The sequence below is a fragment of the Mastomys coucha genome, unplaced genomic scaffold (genome assembly GCF_008632895.1).
Source record: "Mastomys coucha isolate ucsf_1 unplaced genomic scaffold, UCSF_Mcou_1 pScaffold18, whole genome shotgun sequence".
Lineage (NCBI taxonomy): Eukaryota > Metazoa > Chordata > Mammalia > Rodentia > Muridae > Mastomys > Mastomys coucha.
The window spans coordinates 50507375-50528097 of record NW_022196900.1 but is presented as its reverse complement, the minus strand read 5'-3'; the positions used below and the strand labels follow the sequence as shown (position 1 = coordinate 50528097).

Sequence of the window (20723 nt, the reverse complement as noted above, 5' to 3'; positions counted from 1 at the left end):
TCCTAGAAAAACAAAGACTAGGGTTGTAGTTTTTCACTTACAGACTTATATATAAATACTTAATTTTTCTTATTTAGTTTTTATTCATGATCATAAACTTATCTTTGCAATCCAGCTAGACTTGGAGGGGAATAAGGAAAATATGGAATTCAAAGAACTTCAGTGAGAGCAGGGATTTTACAGGGCATTGGGAACAGATGGGGTGGGGGCACTCTCCTGAGCTACAGAAGGAATTATTTGATGAGTAAAATGCCCAGAAGTCAAAAGAAATTAGAGCTGTCCACAGTTGGAAATGGTGGTCTTTTTGCTGGTCTTGCCATTCCTGGACCCAAAACACTCCATGGCTTCCACAATGCTCATGCCTTCTTTCACATTTCCAGAGACCACATGCTTGCCATCCAACCCCTCAGTCTTCGCAGTACAGATAAAAAAAAACCCTGGGAACCATTTGTGTTTGGTCCAGCATTTGCCATGAACAAGATGGTTCAGGATGAAGTTCTCATCCTCAAATTTCTCTCCGTAGGTTGAACCTACCACCAGTGCCATTATGGTGTGAAGTGACCACCCTGGCACATGAATCCTTGAATACTTCTGTGAAAGGGGAAACCTTATAGCTAAACCTTTTCTCTCCAGTGCTCAAAGCACAAAAGTTTTCTGCTGTCTTTGGAACTTTGTCTGCAAAGAGTGTGAAGGAGAAATGGCCCAAAGGCTCATTGCCATTGGTCATGATTTCAAAGAATGTGGTGGAGTTGACCTTGGCTGCAGCAAGCAGCAACATGCAACAGCAGTGTCTGCAAAGCCTACATACTTAATTTTATCTTTTTTTTCTTTTTCTTTTTTCTGTTTTTGGTTTTTCGAGACAGAGTTTCTCTGTATAGCCCTGGCTGTCCTGGAGCTCATTCTGTAGACCAGGATGGCCTCGAACTCAGAAATCTGCCTGCTTCTGCCTCCCAAGTGCTGGAATTAAAGGCCTGCGCCACCACTTACCAACAAAAATGTAATTTTTCTTAGTTTTCAGGGGTTTTCTTCTTTTTTTTTTCATTTTATTAGATATTTTATTTACATGTCATATGATTTCTCTTTTCCCAGTTTCCCCTCTCCCCAAAAAAAACCACAAAACACCAACAAGAACAAACCCCTGTTGACTCCCCCTTCCCCTGCTCACCACCCCACCCTCTCCCGGTTACTGGCCCTGGCATTCCCCTACACTAGGGCACAGAGCCTTCACAGGGACAAGGGCCTGTCTTCCCATTGATGACCAACTTGGCCATCCTCTACTATACACATGCTGCTGAAGCAATCAGTCCCACCATATGTACTTCTTGGTTGGTGGTTAGATGCCTAGGAGCTCTGAGGGTACTAGTTAGTTCATATTGTTGTTCGTCCTAAGGGGCTGCAAACCCTTCAGTTCCTTCTGTCCTTTCTCTAACTCCTTCATTGGGGACCCTGTGCTCAGTTCAATGGATGACTGTGACCCTCTACTTCTGTATTAGTCAGGTACTATCAGAACCTCTCAGGAGATAGCTATAGAGACTGGATTGTCCTTCCTTCAGTCTCTGCTCCATAGTTAGTCTCTGCTCTATAGTTAGTCTCTGAAACTCCTTCCATGGGTATTTTGTTCCCCATTTTAAGAAGAAATGAAGTGTCCACATTTTGGTCTTCCTTCTTCTTGAGTTTCTTGTGGTTTGTGTGTTGTTCTTCCTGTATTCCCAACTTCTGGGCTAATATCCACTTATCAAACAATGCATACCATGTGTGTTCTTTTGTGATTGAGTTACCACACTCAGGATGATATTCTCCAGATCCATCCATTTCCCTAAGAATTTCATTGTTTTTAACAGCTGAGTAGTACTCCATTGTGTAGATGTATCACATTTTCTGTATCCATTCCTCTGTTAAGGGACATCTGGCTGTTATAAATAAAGCTGCTATGAACATGATGGAGCATGTGTCCTTATTACATGTTGGAGCATCTTCTGGGTGTATGCCCAGAAGTGGTATAGCTGGGTCCTCTGGTAGAACAATGTCCAATTTCCGGAGGAACCGCCAAACTGATTTCTAGAGTGGTTGTAGCAGCTTGCAATACTGCCAGCAATGAAGGAGTTTTCCTCTTTCTCCACAACCTCTCTAGCATCTGCTGTCACCTGAATTTTTGATCTTAGCCATTCTGACTGGTGTGAGGTGGAATCTCAGGGTTATTTTGATTTGCATTTCCCTGATGACTAAGGATATTGAACATTTTTTTAGGTGCTTGTCGGCCATTCAGTATTCCTCAGTTGAGAATTCTTTGTTTAGCTCTGTACCTCATTTTTAAAAAGCGTTATTTCGTTCTCTGGAGTCTAACTTCTTGAGTTCTTTGTAGACATTGGATATTAGCCCTCTATCAAATATAGGATTGGTAAAGATCTTTTCCTAATTTGTTGTTTTCTGTTTTGTCCTATTGACAGTGTCTTTTGCCTTACAGAAGCTTTGCAACTTTATGAGGTCCCATTTGTTAATTCTTGATCTTAGAGCATAAGCTATTGGCGTTCTGTTCAGGAAATTTTCCCATGTGCCTATGTGCTCAAGGCTCTTCCCCACTTTCTTTTCTATTAGTTTCAGTGTATCTGGTTTGATGTGGAGGTCCTTCATTCACTTGGACTTGACCTTTGTACAAGGAGATAGGAATGGACTTCTACATGCTAACCGCTACTTGAGCCAGCACCATTTGTTGAAAATGCTGTCTTTTTTCCACTGGATGGTTTTAGCTCCTTTGTCAAAGTTCAAGTGACTATAGGTGTGTCGGTTCATTTCTGGGTCTTCAATTCTATTCCATTGATCTACCTGCCTGTCACTGTAACAATACCATGCAGCTTTTATCACAATTGCTTTGTAGTACAGCTTAAGGTCTGGAATGGTAATTTCACCAGAGGTTCCTTTATTGTTGAGAATAGTTTTCCCTATCCTAGGTTTTTTGTTATTCCAGATGAATTTGCAAATTACTTTTTCTATGTCTGTGAAGAATTGAGTTGGAATTTTGATGGGGATTGCATTGAATCTGTAGATTGCCTTCGGCAAGATGGCTATTTTTACTATAGTAATCCTGCCAATCCATGAGCATGGGAGATCTTTCCATCTTCTGAGATCTTCTTCAATTTCTTTCTTCAGAGACTTGAAGTTCTTGTCAAACAGATCTTTTACTAGGTTAGTTAGAGTTATACCAAGGTATTTTATATTATCTGTAACTATTGTGAAGGGTGTTGTTTCCCTAAATTCTTTCTCACCCTGTTTATCCTTTGTGTAGAGGAAGGCCAGTGATTTGCTTGAGTTAACTTTATATCCAGCTACTTTGCTGAAGTTGTTTATCAGGTTTAGGAGTTCTCTGGTGGAATTTTTGGGGTCACAAGTATACTATCATATCACCAGCAAATAGTGATAAGTTGACTTTTTTCTTTCCAATTTGAATCCCTTTGATCTCCTTATGTTGTCTAATTGCTCTGGCTAGAACTTCAAGTACAATATTGAATAGGTAGGGAGAGAGTGGGCAGCCTTGTCTAGTCCCTGATTTTAGTGGGATTGCTTCAAGTTTCTCTCCATTTAGTTAGATGCTGGCTACTGGTTTTTTGTATATTGCTTTTACTACGTTTAGGTATGGGCCTTGAATTCCTGATCTTTCCAAGACTTTTATCATGAAGGGATGTTGGATTTTGTTAAATGCTTTCTCAGCATCTAATGAGATGATCATATGGTTGTTTTATTTGAGATTGTTTATATAGTTAATTACGTTGATTTCTTTATATTGAACCATCCCTGCATCCCTGGGATGAAGCCTACTTGATCATGGTGGATGATCATTTTGATGTGTTCTTGGATTTGGTTTGCAAGAATTTTATTGAGTATATTTGCATCAATATTTATAAGGGAAATTATTCTGAAGTTTTCTTTCTTTGTTAGGTCTTTGTGTGGTTTAGATATAAGAGTAATTGTGGCTTTATAGAATGAATTGGGTAGAGTACCTTCTGTTTCTATTTTGTGGAATGGTTTGAGGGGTATTGGTACTAGGTCTTCTTTGAAGGTTTGATAAAACTTTGCACTAAACCCATCTGGTCCTGGGCTTTTTTTGATTAGGAGACTATTAATGACTGTTTCTATTTCATTAGCAGGTATGGTGAAAGAGTTAAATTTAAGACTTGTGCTGGCTAATGAGAAAATTACAGGTTTGAGGAAAACACAGTGGACCAAGGTCGAGCATGTCCAGATGGGCCTGGGCAGGGGCAGGCGAGTTGTTGAGACATTCTGGGAACTAGCAGGCCAGGAAGATGTGGAGGAGAAAGCATGCGAAGATATGTCCTGGTGGGCCCTGGCACGACCCAACTGAGTAATGGGTCATTTGGTCCTCTTAGATATGGTTTAAGGTCAGCCAGATGCTCTGTTGACTCAGATTATTGGTGTGAAGCACCAGACACAATGGAAACAGTCCTGAAAAAGCAAAATGTAATCTTCCAACAAATCTAAAAGAAGATAGCCACATTAATGGAATTCCAACTCTAACAACAAAAATAACAGGAAGCAACAATTACTTTTCCTTAAAATATATTGATATCAATAGACTCAATCCCCCAATAAAAAGACATAGACTATCAGATTGGGTATGTAAACAGGACCCAACATTTTGTTGCATACAGGAAACCCACCTCAGTGGCAAAGACAGACACTACCTCAGAATAAAAGAATAGAAAATAATTTTCCAAGTAGTGGTTCCAAGAAAAAAGCTGGAGTAACCATTCTAATAATGAATAAAATTGACTTTCACCCTAAAGTGATCAAAAAGGACAAAGAGAGACACTTCATACACATCAAAGTTATGATCTACGAAAATGAACTCTCTATTCTGAATCTCTATGCTCCAAATGCAAGGGCATCCAAATTCATAAAAAAAAAACTTTACTAAAGCTCAAAACACACATTGCACTGCACACAATAATAGTGGAAGATTTTAACATCCCAATCTCTGCAATGGACAGATCATGGAAACAGAAACTAAACAAAGACACTGTGAGACTAACAGAAGTTAGTCTGATAGGCAGGCCTATCAGAATTACACCAGACTTTACACCAGAGACTATGAAAGCCAGAAGATCCTGGGCGGATGTCATACAGACCCTAAGAGAACACAAATGCCAGCCCAGACTACTATACCCAGCAAAACTCTCAATAATGGAGATGGGACACAATGTGCCTGAGATTCTCTCTTCTATCTCTTGTATTCTGTTGGTGATGCTTGCATCTATGTTTCCTGACTTCTTTCCTAAGATTTCCAGAGTTCTCTCTCTTTGTGATTTCTTAATTGTTTCTACTTCCATTTTTAGGTCCTGGATGGTTTTACTCAATTCCTTCACCTGTTTGTTTGTGCTTTCCTGTAATTCTTTAAGGGATTTTTGTGTTTCCTCTTTAAGGGCTTGTACTTCTTTACCTGTGTTCTCCTGTATTTCTTTAAGGGAGTTATTCATGTCCTTCTTAAATTCCTCTAGCATCATCTTGAGATATGATTTTAGATCCAAATCTTGCTTTTCTTGTTTTTTGGGATGTCCAGGACTTGCTGTGGTGGGAGTACTAGGTCTTGATGAAGCCAAGTAATCTTGGTTTCTGTTGGTAGGATTCTTGCGTTTGCCTTTCATCATCTGTTGATCTCTGGTGTTAGATGTTCTTGCTGTCTCTGTTAGAACTTGTTCCTCCTGTGGGTCTGTAAGCCTGTGTGGGCACTTCTGGGAGATCAGCTTTCCTCTGGTAAAACCCCGGCGCAGATGGCTGTGGATCAGTTGTTCGTCCTGAGTCCTGGGGTCAGAGCACACCCTGGAGACTGGATCTCCACTTTCAGGAAAGGTGCTGAGAGGGCTGTGGATCTGTTGTTCCTCCTAGGTGTGGTCTGAGGTAGAAAGGATCCTTACCAGGCTGTTGTGCCACTTGTGAGGCCTGTGCCTCCCAGCTGCTTCCACCTTAGAAAGTTACCGGGGATAAAAAATCCAAATTCTTAATTTTAAAGGACTGTTTTAAATAGATTTTTTTAAAATGCTCAAATTCTACTTAAGTGCCTCGTGCATGGGGTTGCAGTTGATTTTCATACCTTACTATTTATCCCATAATCTTTTGTGGTTTATTAGGTTCAAAAGTATTTGCGAGGTTCCTTGGCATAGTTAATTATCGTGTCACATCATTTTATTTCCTTTCTCAGAAGTAATTTTGCTTGTGTAAATTATCTGTTGATTGTGGTCTCTGTAGTGATGAGCTATGGTTTTCCTGCTGTTTTAAGACTCTTCTTTATAGCCTTCAACAGTTGTGTATGATGTTTTTAGCTGTGGACTTCTTCATGCTTATCTTGTTTGGGTTTGGTGAACATCTTATAAGTTCAAATTAGAACTTTTACACATTTTAACTAATGTTTTATAAACTTTGCTACCTGTTACTTTTTCTTCTTCTACTTTTCAGCCTCCAGTGTGCCTACATGTTTTTTCTCAAATTTCTGAGTCTATTTCTTTTCATTTTTTGCTTACTTTATTGTTTGATTTGTTTCCTCCTAAACCAAATGCTTAGTTTGTAGTTTTTCACATATAGACTTATTTTGAAATACTTAATTTTCTTCTACCATCTAAGTCTTGTGAAGCCTCATTGCTCCAGTAATTGCTTTTTAAAAACATCACATATTGTTTGGTCTTTAAATTTTTCATTTGGTTTTTCTAAATAATTTATGATTTATTTGGTGAATAGCTACCATAATACTTCCATTTTTTTAACACTGGCTTTCTACTAGTTCTTTGAACATATTTATAATATCTGCTTTGAATTATCTACTTACCACATCATGTCTGTCTTCTCCGAGACAGCCTCTAGTTACCATTTATGTTCCCTGCATATGGTTGTTTTTCATGTTTCTCTGTGTTTTGGCTAAAAATTGAACATTTTAGATAAGCTTTTGACTATATGTTTGACTCTTCTGAGTATTATTCTTATGATTGTTTGCTTGTTTGTGACTTGACCACACTGATACTGTAGACATACTCTCTTACAGCCTGTGGTCAGTATAATTCTCCTTGTACTACTGTGGAAATACTGACTAGTAAAGAATCAAACAGCACCCGGGAGAGAGAAGGAACACAGGTATGTTCCCATGATGTCTTGTGTAGGATGATACATTGCAAAAGTTTAGTGGTAACCCAAAATTTCCACAGGTTTTATAGGTTAGATAACAGTTTGAAATGGTCTAGATGACGATTGCATGGTGGTCTTTCAATCTATCCAATGATGAGAATTTCTACTGTAGTTACTCATATTTACAGGAACAAATGTTTCAAGAGGTAGTTAAAATATTCCTTCTTTAAGAAAAAGTAATATGTGATTTGGCCAGATAAGTCTGGTAATCACTTCATAAGAGAAGAAATTTTGCCTTTCAACTTAATAGGAATGGGTACTATCAACCTTAGCAGAACTTAGAATAAGAATTTTGGAAATAAAGCTTTAACTCATTCTGTTTCTAATTCCTACATCATCCTGTATTTTTAGGTAAGAATTGTTATGAGATTATCATAATAGAGAATAGTAATTTGATTTTGTTGGGCAGCTTTGGGTGCCAGTAACGATACAGAGTAATAACTGGTCAATATGATGAAGGTAAGTTGTTAAATGTTAAATGCTTAACTACAAACAGGTACATTCATTTGGTTTGTCATGCTGTAATGAACACCATGACCAAAAGAAATGTAGGGAAGAACATGTGTATTTCAGCTTATATTTGTAGTGTTTTATGAAGAGAATTTTTTTTAAAAAGATTTATTTATTTATTTTATGTACATGAGTACACTGTCACTATTTTCAGACACACCAGAAGAGGGAATCAGATCCCATTGCAGATACTTATGAGCCACCATGTGGTTGCTAGAGATTGAACTCAGGACCTCTGGAAGAGCAGTCAGTGTTCTTAACCACTGAGCCATCTTCCCAGCCATTATGAAGAGAATTAAGAACAAGAAGTCAAGACAGGAATCTCAAGACAGGGAATGAAGCACAGACACTGCTTATTGGCTCCCTTAGTTTTCTTTTATATATATTCCAGGATCACCTGTCTAGGGATGACATTGCTATTGTGTCCCTTCCACATCAGTCATCAATCAAAGGGAGGTCCCACAGGCTTACCTACAGGTCAGTCTGATGGAAACATTTTCTCATCTGTTGTTTCCTCTCCTCAGATGACTTTGGATTTTGTCAAGTTGGCGAAGGACTAACTCACATCATCACTATCAATATCACACTCTTCAAGGCTTAGACACTATAGTGGCATAGGAAAGACTATAAGAGCTGGGGAAAGGCATAGGGTGTTATTTTGGAACACTGACTTCTGGATATGATGTGTCTGTTGCACTGTTGATATCAGTAGCTGTTGTTACCTTTACAAGACCCGCACAAGATTAGGCCCATCAACATCTTATCATGGAGGGAAGAAGTTCTCACAAAACCTTACTCCTTGAGTGATAAACAATGTTTACAAAGAGTGTTTGATAGAAGGGTCTCATGTAGCTCAGTCTGTCCTTTGATCCACTTTGCCAAGGATGAACTTGAACTTCTAATCCTCCTGCTTCAGCCTCCCCTGAACACTGGGATTACAGGCAATCATTCCACCAAGTGAGTTACATCCTCAGCCTCAAGGATTTTCAAAAGTAGTAGTATGTTTCAAAAAGTTCCATGGGACATATTTAACTTAGAATCTAGCATTTTATCTAGCAATACTATATTAAATGTATCAAAGAGTGGCATTTGTGGTCATTTTTGATATGACCTCATGTAGATAGGCTAGCCTTAAACTCTCCATGCAGCCTAAACTAGTCTGTAATTCCCAATCCTCCTGCATCCACTTCTCCAGAATTGATAGGATTACAGGAGTTCTACCACATCCAGCTCTCTTTTTTATTTCATCTATTTAATCAAAGTTGTATTTATATATGTCTGATATATATTTATACGAATATGTACTAATCTTATCCTGTCCTTTCTAAGGGAGAAACACTAGAAGATATGAAAGGAAAAACATAGCTTTTTACACATATCAAAACATACAGCCAAGTTTTAGGAACAAAATGTAAAACAGGAGATAGTCCTTTGAGCAGAACAGAAAAAAATATCTAGTGGCTTAGAAACTGCTATAAAAATGTTATTTTTTCCACCAAAGTTGTTTATAAATTTCAGAACTTCTGAAAAATTATTAGTATTTTATAACACAGTATAATTGTAACCAGTACAAGACACATTGAAGACCGATAAAACAGAATTCAAAGTCAGTATATAGTAACATGGAGAAAATGAGGGACTTATCATGATTGTTAACATGTATGACTCTAGAATGTCACTGCATTTTATTATTTTTTATCTATTTTTATAATTTTCAATTAAAATATAGTTATATCTTTCCCCCAACCTTTCATTTTCTTCACTCCTTCTCAAGCTCCTCGTATCTTTTACTTTAATTTCTAGCATTGCATATGTGTATAAATGGATACATATAAATATAACCTGCAGAATCAGTTTAGTGTTGATTGTATGTATATGATTTCAGTGTCCATCACTTTGAACTGGATAAACTATGAGGTGGCTGATTTCTGAGGACAAGTAATTTTCTATCTCTCTGCAGTTGTTAGTGGCCCTTTGTTCTTTTTCTGTATGGTTGGTGACCAGTGATATTCCCACTTATGTATTAGCATGGGTTTTGGTATTGTCACTATTCAGGACCTATTTAGGCAGCCATATTGTTGAGGTATGCTTGCGGGTCATGTCTAAGAGACACAATCTATCAGTAGATATCCTGATCCTCTTAGTTTTTTTGACCTCTTTTCCATGATATTCCCTTTGCATTAGGTACAGGAGTTATGTTGTAGATACATCCATTGGGTCTAGGTATAATTGATCAGTTGGTCAGTTGGTTTTTTTCTCTTTGCATTTATTGTGATTAGCTTATTTTTTAATGATATCAGTGTTATGCAAAGAGATGCTTCAGTGGTGAGTGGTGAGAGCTACACTTATGTGGGGTGTAAGGACATATGTTTATTTAGAAACTATACTAGTTCAGTAAAGTAGATATAGAAAGTTCTCCTCTATGATCACACTAGTTCTAAGTAGTTGGATAGGTTTCCATTACCAGGCACTATTTCCCTTCTATTAAGACAGATACATTAAGTCCAACTAGAACACTGCTGGCTACTGCCAATATACATGCACCACTAAAAGTTACTTTCTGTTGGTTCATTTTTTTCCCTTTTACATCAAATGTTTTTATAGTTTTGTCTTTGTGGGTAGAAGAATAAGGAGAGGTGCTGCCTGTGAACATTACACTTACATTTTCTTAGCTTTTTTTTTTTTTTAAAAGAACATGAAAATTTATATGCTTAACAGCAATGTAACATATAGCTTAACTTTCTCAGGTGTTTTCAAAGTGGCCTGATTTCCAGTGCTACTTTCATGCAGAGTTGAAGTGACAGCCTTCTGAAATTTCTACTGAATGGTGTAATTTTCGGCAAATTTTCTTTACTTTGTTTAGACAGAGTGCAATTAGACTTCAGCCTGGAAATTCTAGCCCCAGCCCTAGGACAGGGATTAGGGAAATTTTTGCAACTCACATCCTTCTAGGAATTGTTTGTTTCTTGCTCCTTAGACGATCACCATAAAAAGCAGCTAATAGAATTCAGCCAAAGACTTGAGATGTTATTTGACAATAATAAGGACCAAAGAATTCTGAATACTACTTGTTAATTAAACTACAGTAAGTGGTACTTTTTTGTGATTTGTAATTTTGATTGTATCTTTGAAAAATTGGTACAATATGTTTAGGCTATATACATCTTCTCCCCTGACTCTTCCTCAATCCATACTCTTATTTCTTACCCACCCAACTTTATGTCCTTCTTGCTTTTTTAACCATTTATTTATGATGTGTGGCCTTCTGTCAGAGATGTGTCTAACTACCAATGGCAACACTCTTAAAAAGCAAACAAACAAAAAGACGAACTCTTAGTCTCCCAGCAGGTATGAATTGTCTATAGTTCCTTGGCTAAGGGTTTGACTTCATGTCCATCTCCTCTCTTCTAGATATTAAGTTTGGCTTGCAGCTGCACTAGGTTTGTATAAACCATCATAACTTCTGTGAGTTTCCATGCAGTTTCTCAGCTGTATCTGAAAGATGCTTTCATTCAATGGATTTGTTCTTAAATCTTTCCTTCCTGCTTTCATGAAGATTTCTGAGCCTTGGGAGAAATGGGTACAGTATAGATGTTACATTAGGTCCAAACCTCCCACAGTCTATTGTTCTCTGTACTTTAACCACTTGTGGCTCTTTATGTTAGTCATCATCTATTACAAATAGAAGCTACTTAGACGTGAGTTAAAAAGATGTGTTCTACGGTCATAACAATACCATTAGAATCAGTTTAACATTATGTCTATTTAGCAGAATAATAGTAATATGTTATTGCCTAAGGACAATGACTTATATAGTCATAGGTCCTTGGCCAGCAATTGTACCAAATATAGATTGTGAGGTGGAACTTAAATCCTATCAAAAAGTGATTGCTTATACTCATGATGTTCAAACCACTATTGTACTAGGTAGGAGTTTCTTGTCAGACCAGTCATTATTGTTACTTGAAGTATTCATAGTTTAGTAGGATTTGATAATCACAATGCTCCCTGGTAACGTGTGTAGCAGCAGTGCTATCAAAGCTAACCAGTGGGGATGAAGCTTCCATATTTTTCTTTTGTGATCCAAATATATGTTATCTTTAGAAACATGGTCTTGCTGTCAAGGTGTGGATGGTGACAGTAGTACTGGCAATAGCCTGTATTGTTTAGGGAAATTTGGGATCTCACTGCACAACAACTTCAAAAGAGGAAACCCATTCATAGGACTGGGCTTTTAATTTGTAAGCCTGTAATATATAGAAATAAATTGTTGCCCCTTTATAGGGTAACTATATTTAACTCTCTCTTCTACATTTGTAACTAGAATTCCATATGACTGTTTTCAAAGTTTTTTAGAATTATTTATCCTGACATAGTTCTGTTTTGCTTCATTGTCCCACAACATCCCAATCTAACTCTCCTGATCCATTAGTTCCCTTTAAGCATTTATTAACATTGAATTTTATTTCTTTTCCATTAAGAGAACTCCCTGGTGCTTTTACTAATTTCCCAAGCCCTGTGTGTATTCTAAATGAGACTCAGGTGATTAGAGTATTAAAATCTAACAACCATCCACAAATGAGAGAAAACACTTGATACTTTTTTTTTTCTGGGTCTGATATAATACCTAGAAGAAACCAGTAGAAAAAGAATGAAACTGAGTTAAAGACTGGGTAAGGTATATTTCCAACTTGACATTTTCACTATACCTTTGCTAAAAAGAATATCTGAACTACATTATCATATTGTTTAGCTTTATTACTATCATCACTATTAATTTATTTTCAAAGCACTGCTATACATAGTTTGAGAGAAATACACCTATGAGCTCTGGTTTATTAAATGTAGGAAAGATGAAAATCTACAAAAGAATAATATTTTATTTGATCATTTATTTTTCTAACTATTCATCCACAGCCTTTTTAAATAATCCAAAGGTTTTGTTTTTGTTTTTCCTATAAAGTATTTTTTATTAGGAAATTAAATATTAATTACAGAAAGATTAAAAACACAACACAAAAAGGATAGGGTAAATGTTTATATTTATTTTAACTATTCAAAATAACTATTAATCAATATCCATAACCTTGAATGCTTTTCTTAATTAGACTTGTAGATGTTTATTTTTTCCTTAGTTTGACATTATTAACAACGTAGTCTACAAACAATCTTGCATCTTTTTAAGCATGCATAATGGCGAAGATACTTCAAATATATTATGCTTGTGGTCCTTCTCATTACAAAATCACATAGAAGAAGAGGGTAGGAAAACAGAATGAACTTGGTGTATGTTGCATCTTTATAATTAACGTGCTTACTTCTGATAATAGTCATCTATGCCAAATGTCATCTCTACTTTTAAAATAACAAGATGAAATCTTAGCAGATTTCAATTTATAAGGTATTGACATAAAGATACACATGAGATGAGAAGTCAGAATTTAGGGCTTCTACAGATGCATTCTTATAGGTCCTAACATAAGTGAGAAAGAGATGAAGAAGTGGTGGCTTGTGAACAAGAGATTTCTTATAAATAAAAATATCACAAATTTAATCTTTTTTATTAGTCATTCCATTCGTTTACATCTTTTATATTTTTGGTTGTGAGCCTAGCCTTTAACGGCTGAGCCATCTCTCCAGTCCTACATCTCAAATGATATCCTACTTCCCAGTTACCTTTCCACCAACCCCTCATCCCACTTCCTTCCTCCTCCCTCCTTCCCCCTTTGCTTGTATGAGAGTGCTCCCCCACCCACCCATACATTCCTGCTCCACTGCTCCAGCATCCCCCTAGCTGGGCCATCAAACCACCTCAGGACCAAAGGCCTCCCCTCCCATTGCTATCAGTCAAGGCCATCCTCTGCTATATATGTATCGGGAGCCATAGATCCCTTCAGGTACACTCTCCTTGGTTGGTGGTATAGTCTCTGGGAGAACTGGGTGGTCTGGCCAGCCTATGTTGTTCTTTCATTGGGGTTGCAATTCTGCTCCACTACTCCAGTCCTTCTGCCAGCTCCCCAACCAGGTTCTCCGAGTTCAGCTTGATGGTTGGCTCCATACATCCACATCTGCATTTGGCAGTTGCCAGCCAGACCTCCCAAGCCGCCACACCAGGTTCCTCTTGACCACAGCAACAGTGTTGGGTTTTGTCCCTTCCTTCAGTCTGTGTTCCATTTTTTTGTGTCCCTGTTCTTCTTTTGACAGAAACATTTCTAGGTTAAAAACCTTGAGATGGGTGGTTGGGTGACCCCATCCCTCGACTAGGGGCTTTGCCTATCTACTGAACGTGGTCTCTACAGGTTCTGTCTTCCCTTTCTTTACACATTTAGGCTAAAGTCATCCCTGTTGGGTCCTGGGAGCCTCACATTTCCCTGGTGTCTGGGACTCTCCAGTGACTATCCTCAGTTCTTCATCCTCCCATGCTACATATTTTTTGTTCAAATTACTGACCCTCTATACCTCTCACAACTCAGAAATAAGGGGGATAGTATCACGAACTAGAGGAAATTTAATCTTTTGAATATTATGAAAAATGCTATTGAACAATTGAAGCAAATAGTAAGACACTGTTTAAATTCTAGTCTGCTTGTTTTTTTTTTTAACTTTGAGGAATGCATTATTTTATTGTATAAGGGGCAGTTATAATTTAAGGTATAATAAAGTAGCAGCATCAACAACAATAAACTGTATTAGCTCAGATGATGAATGAGTCTATAGATTGGTTATGCCCAAAGTTGTGTTGAATGATATAGTTCTTACATCAGTAACATTTTAATGAGAGCTAGTATGCATATGTTATATTTTTCTTTTGAAAAACAGAAAAATTTTCTATTTTTTGAGAATTTCATATATGAGAATTTAGTACATACAAAGCTCCAGCCAACAGTTTGTTGTTTTTCTCTAGTATTCTAAAAAAAATAATTGATTCATTTTTTCTTTTCATGTCTAATTTGCCAACTATACCATAACTGTTAAAAATAACTTAATATTCCTTTAAGGAAACAAGAATATTATTTATTTCTCTCTACCAAGATCTAACAAAATGCCCCCACTTTTCCTCAAAATTTTCTTTAATATTTTGCTCTCTTTCATCCCTAGAAATCATACTGAGATAATTGTTTGTTTCTTTCATTTTCTCTTATTTGTTTGTTTTTGACATTGTAATTTAATTATGACATTTCTGCCGTCTCTTATCTCCTATAAACTCTTCCATATAGCTCTTCATGCATTCCTTCAAATTCATGGCCTATTTTTCATTAATTGCTATTGCATGCTTACATGTGTATATATGTATATATATTCCTAAATATAACATGTTTAGTCTATATAACTTTTAAAACTGGACACTTACCTTGTATCTGTGTTTCCAAATTTTCTTTTCATCATACAAAATGGTCTATAAAAATCTCAGTTACTTAAGTACTGTCATCCTCCAAGCCTCCAAAGGCATAACCAGTGATTGGGGAAATGTCTGTTACAGTATTAAATGCATTTAGTTATTTAATGAATCAACAGTGAGTGCCCAGTCATTCAATGCTGGTGGGAGCATAGCTAAACTTTTTCTGCTGTGTTAACATTTCAGATAATATTCCAAAGTCAAGTACTCCAGACTCTGCGGCAGAGATTCTCCACTGGGGTAGCTTGGCTCTACATAGAAGATCTGGTAATATTTGCATACATTTCTGGCTTTTAATTTTAAAAGGAATAAGAGTTATCTAATGGTAAAGATAACAGTGCTGCTAGGCATCCAATGATAAAAGTCATCATCCCCTAACAAAGATTTAGCCTAAAATGTGGTTTAGAATGCATCTCCTAGAAGTTAATCAGCAGGCCTTATTTTTTTACCCACTGTTGAACCTATATAGCCAAAGGACAAAGAAAGTCAAGCAAAATTTTTTTAAGAGAAAGAAATTGTTTGGGAGAAAACATCACACATCTTGGTTGGATATCTGCCAAGTTGCCTGGACTCATTCATTTGCTTACTTGTTTTGAGTCTGGATTTTAGAAGTATCTTGAATTACACTGGAACTTGGACCTTATTTGGGGAACTCAAAGAAGCAGAATCTAGGTGAACATCTTCAAGATAATCAGGGAAAGAGGGGTGGGAGAGTATGAACCAGATGCAAGCTGTTTTCTTTCAGGCATGAGATAAGCAGTGAGGACTCATACATTTGAACGTCTGATTCCTTGGATGATGATAGTATTGAGACTTGAATTGGTCCTAAATCCCCAAGGCCAATCTATACATTAATCCATAGCTGGCTGAATAATAGGGAAGTAGGGACCCTTCTGGCTGAATAATAGAGTAAGTAGCTCACTGAGGATTCACTTGTTAAGTATGTGTCTTGTTCCTGGTCCCTTTGTTTTCACTCTCTATTCCATGGCTGCCATGAAATGTATGTTTGTTTCTGTATACCAATGACTTATAAAATTATAGAACAAGTTATTCCACCATGCTTTCTGCCATGATGCCTCAATACAGGTTTGGAGGCAGCTGATCCTGGACTAAAGCCACTAAAATGGTGAGTCAAGATAGATTTTTCTTCCTCTAAGTTGTTTCTCTTAGGTATTTTTTATCAGTGGCAGAAAGTTAGCACAGAAGCATCAACTTTTGCTTTGAAGATCTACATTAGTTCCCCATATGATACCCGAATATCTCTAGGCATAACTTGCCTCAAGGTAGTTTCTCTAGGCAGCGAATTGCAGGAAAATATGCTACAACAGTAATCCCTAACAACAATACGAAAGAACATTTCTCCTTATACTAACAGATGAGTATAGTCCCTAAGTGTCATCACGGAAACTTCACTTTGCAGAAGACGGAGACCAATACAGCAACCACAACCATCATAATGCAGAGATGTGGACACAAAGTCCCAATGGACATGCCTGCAAAACAGTTCTAATCTAAGACACAGGGAACATTGTGTATGAGCCAGAGGATCAGGGTTTCGGTGTGTGATTGTGTCACCTAGTCATATAAGAAGCTGCGTATGCAAAGTCTTGGAAACATGACCTCCCAGATGTGAGTTCAACAAGGACACCAACAAACATGCCAAACTACCTGAGGAAAGGTGCCTGAGGCCTCAACCCCACAGAAAGAACTACAGGCAATGGAGTAAAGCTAAGAGTAAAGAGGAGGCCCTTCCCAGCGAAGAGCACACCCATTGCTTGTCCATTGCCAGACTATCAGCCTTGAAGTCATAGACACAAGTAGCCTTCTATTTGGAAATATATGTGTATATACATATACAGATATGGATGTAGTACAATTGATGATGAAGGAGGCCATGAATTTGAAGGGGAGGTTGGGGGTGTGGAGGGAGAATGAGCAAGGGAGAAAGGTTGAAATTAAAACAAAACCTAAACACACACACACACACACACACACACACGCCAGAAACACTGTTATCTCAGTGATTCACACACAGAGTTTGATAATACTGCCAATAGAAAAACGTTTGTGAAGTGTACCTTTGTGAGTTTTAAGCCTCAGTAAAGAACTTCAGATATTGATACAATAATCACATGTAGAGAAAAATATGCATAGACACACAGACATGCATTTGTATTTTATATACCATGCTCAGGGAACTTGGGACAAGTTGTATGGAAGCCTATGGACTGGGTTGGTGAGTAATTCTTTACTTCATCAGGCTGCTAATCCTACATGCCTGTGGTGATAAACCCTAGAAAATCCGGATAATCCTATATAGCATTCAGAGAGAGTTGGAAACAGCTATAAATACGTATCAAACTGTCAAATACCATTATCATTTAGACAACCCTACAGTCCCTTCCAAGCCCTGCTTAACTCAGTCTTTCCAAGCCCCCTTCTATTCCTGTTAGCTCCCCTAGTTTCTCTGTTCCAGCTGCATCTACATCACATGTCCTTTTCTCCTGCTTCCTACCTTTCTGTTCATTTATTTTTGGCAACTTTCCCTCTTGCCTAATTTTTTTTTGTCTTGAGGAATTCTGCCATCCTCTCACATTATTTGCCCTCTCTTTCCTCCCATCTCCTTCCTTTCTCCATGTTTCCATTATATGATGCTCTATGTCTGTCTGTCTGTCTGTCTGTCTGTCTCTCTCTCTCTTTCTCTCTCTCTCTCTCTCTCTGTCTCTGTGTGTGTGTGTGTGTGCACATGTGTGTGTGCCCCAGCATGCACACACGTGTTAGAGAATTTATGTGATGACTCCAGTAAGCCACAAAGTTTTGTGCAGCCCCATTTATTCTATATCAGCACCCATTTGACTCACAGGCAGAAAGAGTAGTGGAAATTCCACAGATAAGCAAATAGTTCTTGGCAGTTTCAAACTGAAAGCAACTGCACTGCCAAAAGTCTTCTGTTTACCACACAAAACAAATGTTGTTACTATTTCAATTCAAAAAAGCATCTTAAAAGCATCCTTTCAAAGAACATTGTTCCAGCCTTCATGTCTAATTAGATGTAAAGAAAATCTTTTGTTATTTTGGTTACACAGTTTAGACTTGGCTAATAACCAGAGATAAATAATAGTTTACCCCTGCTGGGTTCTGCAGCAGCACTCTCAGCATAGAATAATGCCTCCGTGTAGTCCAAATCCTGTGAAAGGCTTTTTGTTCTCCTACCCTTGTCTTGGTACCTTGCACTTCACCATAATCCCCTTTTCTTTCCATGTTCTTCAGGATCTCTTCAGTATGAATAGGTACAAAAATAGTTTCAAAGGAATACCCTAGTTTTTTCTCCATTTGATATTTTGCATGTTTTCTGTTGGAATCTGCCATGAACTGGCTTCTCAGTTATAATTGCAGTTCTGTTGAGGTGAAATGGAATCAGAACATTCTAGTACTGGCCACATGGGCTATACAATGGAGTTTAGTTTTCTTCCTATTGTCCACCCACATAAAAATCCTCCCTTGCCGGGTGTTGGTGGCGCATGCCTTTAATCCCAGCACTTGGAAGGCAGAGGCAGGCGGATTTCTGAGTTCGAGGCCAGCCTGGTCTACAGGGTGAGTTCCAGGACAGCCAGAGCTAAACAGAGAAAAACCCTGTCTCGAAAAACCAAAAAAAAAAAAAAAAATCCTCCCTTGTATTTTTCTTTACTTGGCATGTTGTTAATTTTCTTCATTGTTTATATAAGCAAAACATTTTGTCTGCCCAGTAAATACCTTTGGAATTCTACCTATCTGATGTTTAATGATGAAGTAGATGGCTAATGTATGGCTTGCTGTCATCCCAAACAGTGGATCAGATATCATCTGCTACTGAAGCAATGAATACACATCATTTTTTTTGCACACAGTCAAGGGTTCAGGCTTTATTCTGATTTGATCACAGATTTCCATTTGGCCTTGAGCAAATCCCTTGATGACTCTGTATCATCAAGCCTTTATGTCCTTTATATGATTGGCAGTCTTCTGTAAGTCAACCAAAATACTATGCCTGACATATCTAAAGGGAAATTAAATAATATTTTATCAACTCAAATTTGATACATCCATAAGGCAAAATTGTACAGCTCATCTGATCCTTTGCCAGTTTGCACAGAATATTGGGGTCCAGTGGGATGTGTACCTTTTTAAGAATCCACTTTGGGCACCATGTGCTAGTACTCACCATTGATTCTGTGTTGTCTTTGCAAGATGGAGACAGACATAGATTCCACTGTGCCTGCCCTCCACATGAGGAATCTGATGAACACATATCCACACAGAACCTCAGGATGTGTTTTCTACCTAGGCTTGGAAGGCTACAGCTTAAAAGTTGCTGCTTCTATAGCAATTCTTAGGGACTCAATTATTAGTCCATTTTATGTTGCTGAAATAAAATACTACAAGTTGGATAATTCATCTATAAAAAAGAGAAACACATGCCCCTGGAGACTGAGAAGTCCAACATCAAAGCAGCTACAGGGTTGGTGTCTGCTTAGGGTCTGGTCTCCACTGCTGTGGCTGCACTTTACATGCTATGGTCTATAGAGAAGTAATGCTGAAAGAGGAGCCCATGTCTGCAAGCCCATTTTCATGGCACCAGTTCATATATGAGGCGCCCATTATGATTCACATGTATAGAGAGTATGCACTTGTTCCAGGTACTCCTACTTTATTGAACTGGATACTAACACTCGAACACCTGAGTTTTCTGAGGACAAAATCGTCAAACCATAGCATCAATTGTGCAAAATGTCCCATCCACCTCTACATTTTCTCCCTAATATTCTGCTGCTGTGTTTAATAAATAAGGTCAAATTATCAATATAAATTTACTCAGCTAGAGACCTCTTCTGATTTTGCAATATCCTTTTAAATTTGGTTTCTTTTACCTCAGTGCACCAGCAAGCTGCTTCTTAATTAGGTGAAATAGTAAAGATATTACTAGACCCTGCTTGCTAATTTCGCATTGCCTAATTATACAGTATATTCTTTACTTCTGAAAGCCTGGATATGGTTGGTAATATTTACCCAACAGAGTACAATAGCCATGGCAATTTACTTGTTGAAGTAATAATGATTTAAATTAATAAAATCAGACTGAATTGGATAATTTAAATCTATCTTAATTGAATCTTATTTCATCAACAGGAATTTGCAAAACTGCCAAATGAAGGCAAAAATAATGTGTAAATTTAATGTTGTTTAGAGCGTGCTAGGTTATGTAAGAAATAACATGCAAATTAGACGGCACGACAAAGCCACAAAGCTGTTTATCACTGTGGTGCATTCTTTCTTCAGACTTGGTGAGGCATCCCCAAAGTCATCATCACAGGATGTCAGAGAAAAGGCTCATGTTTTTTTAAAATCTTAATATCTTTTAAGGTCATTCTTCCATTCTTTTCTGTGCTTGTAAGTGTTTTGATAACTTGACAGAAACTATTGTCACCTGGGACAAGGTACTCTCAATCTAAGTATCTGCATTCGATAGACCTACGGACATTTGTCTGTTTTCTCAATTGCTCATTAGTGCCACCTGTGTGTAGGGGAGTACAGACATTATAATAAAAGTAGCTGGGGTGGGGGTGAGGGTGGGGATGGGGGTGGGGATGGGGAC

At 37.7% G+C, this 20723-nt stretch overlaps 1 pseudogene; it reads right to left on the bottom strand.

The window, feature by feature from the left end:
- Nucleotides 1–270: 270 nt before the first annotated feature.
- LOC116095723 lies at nt 271–778 on the bottom strand (annotated as a pseudogene).
- Nucleotides 779–20723: the final 19945 nt, after the last annotated feature.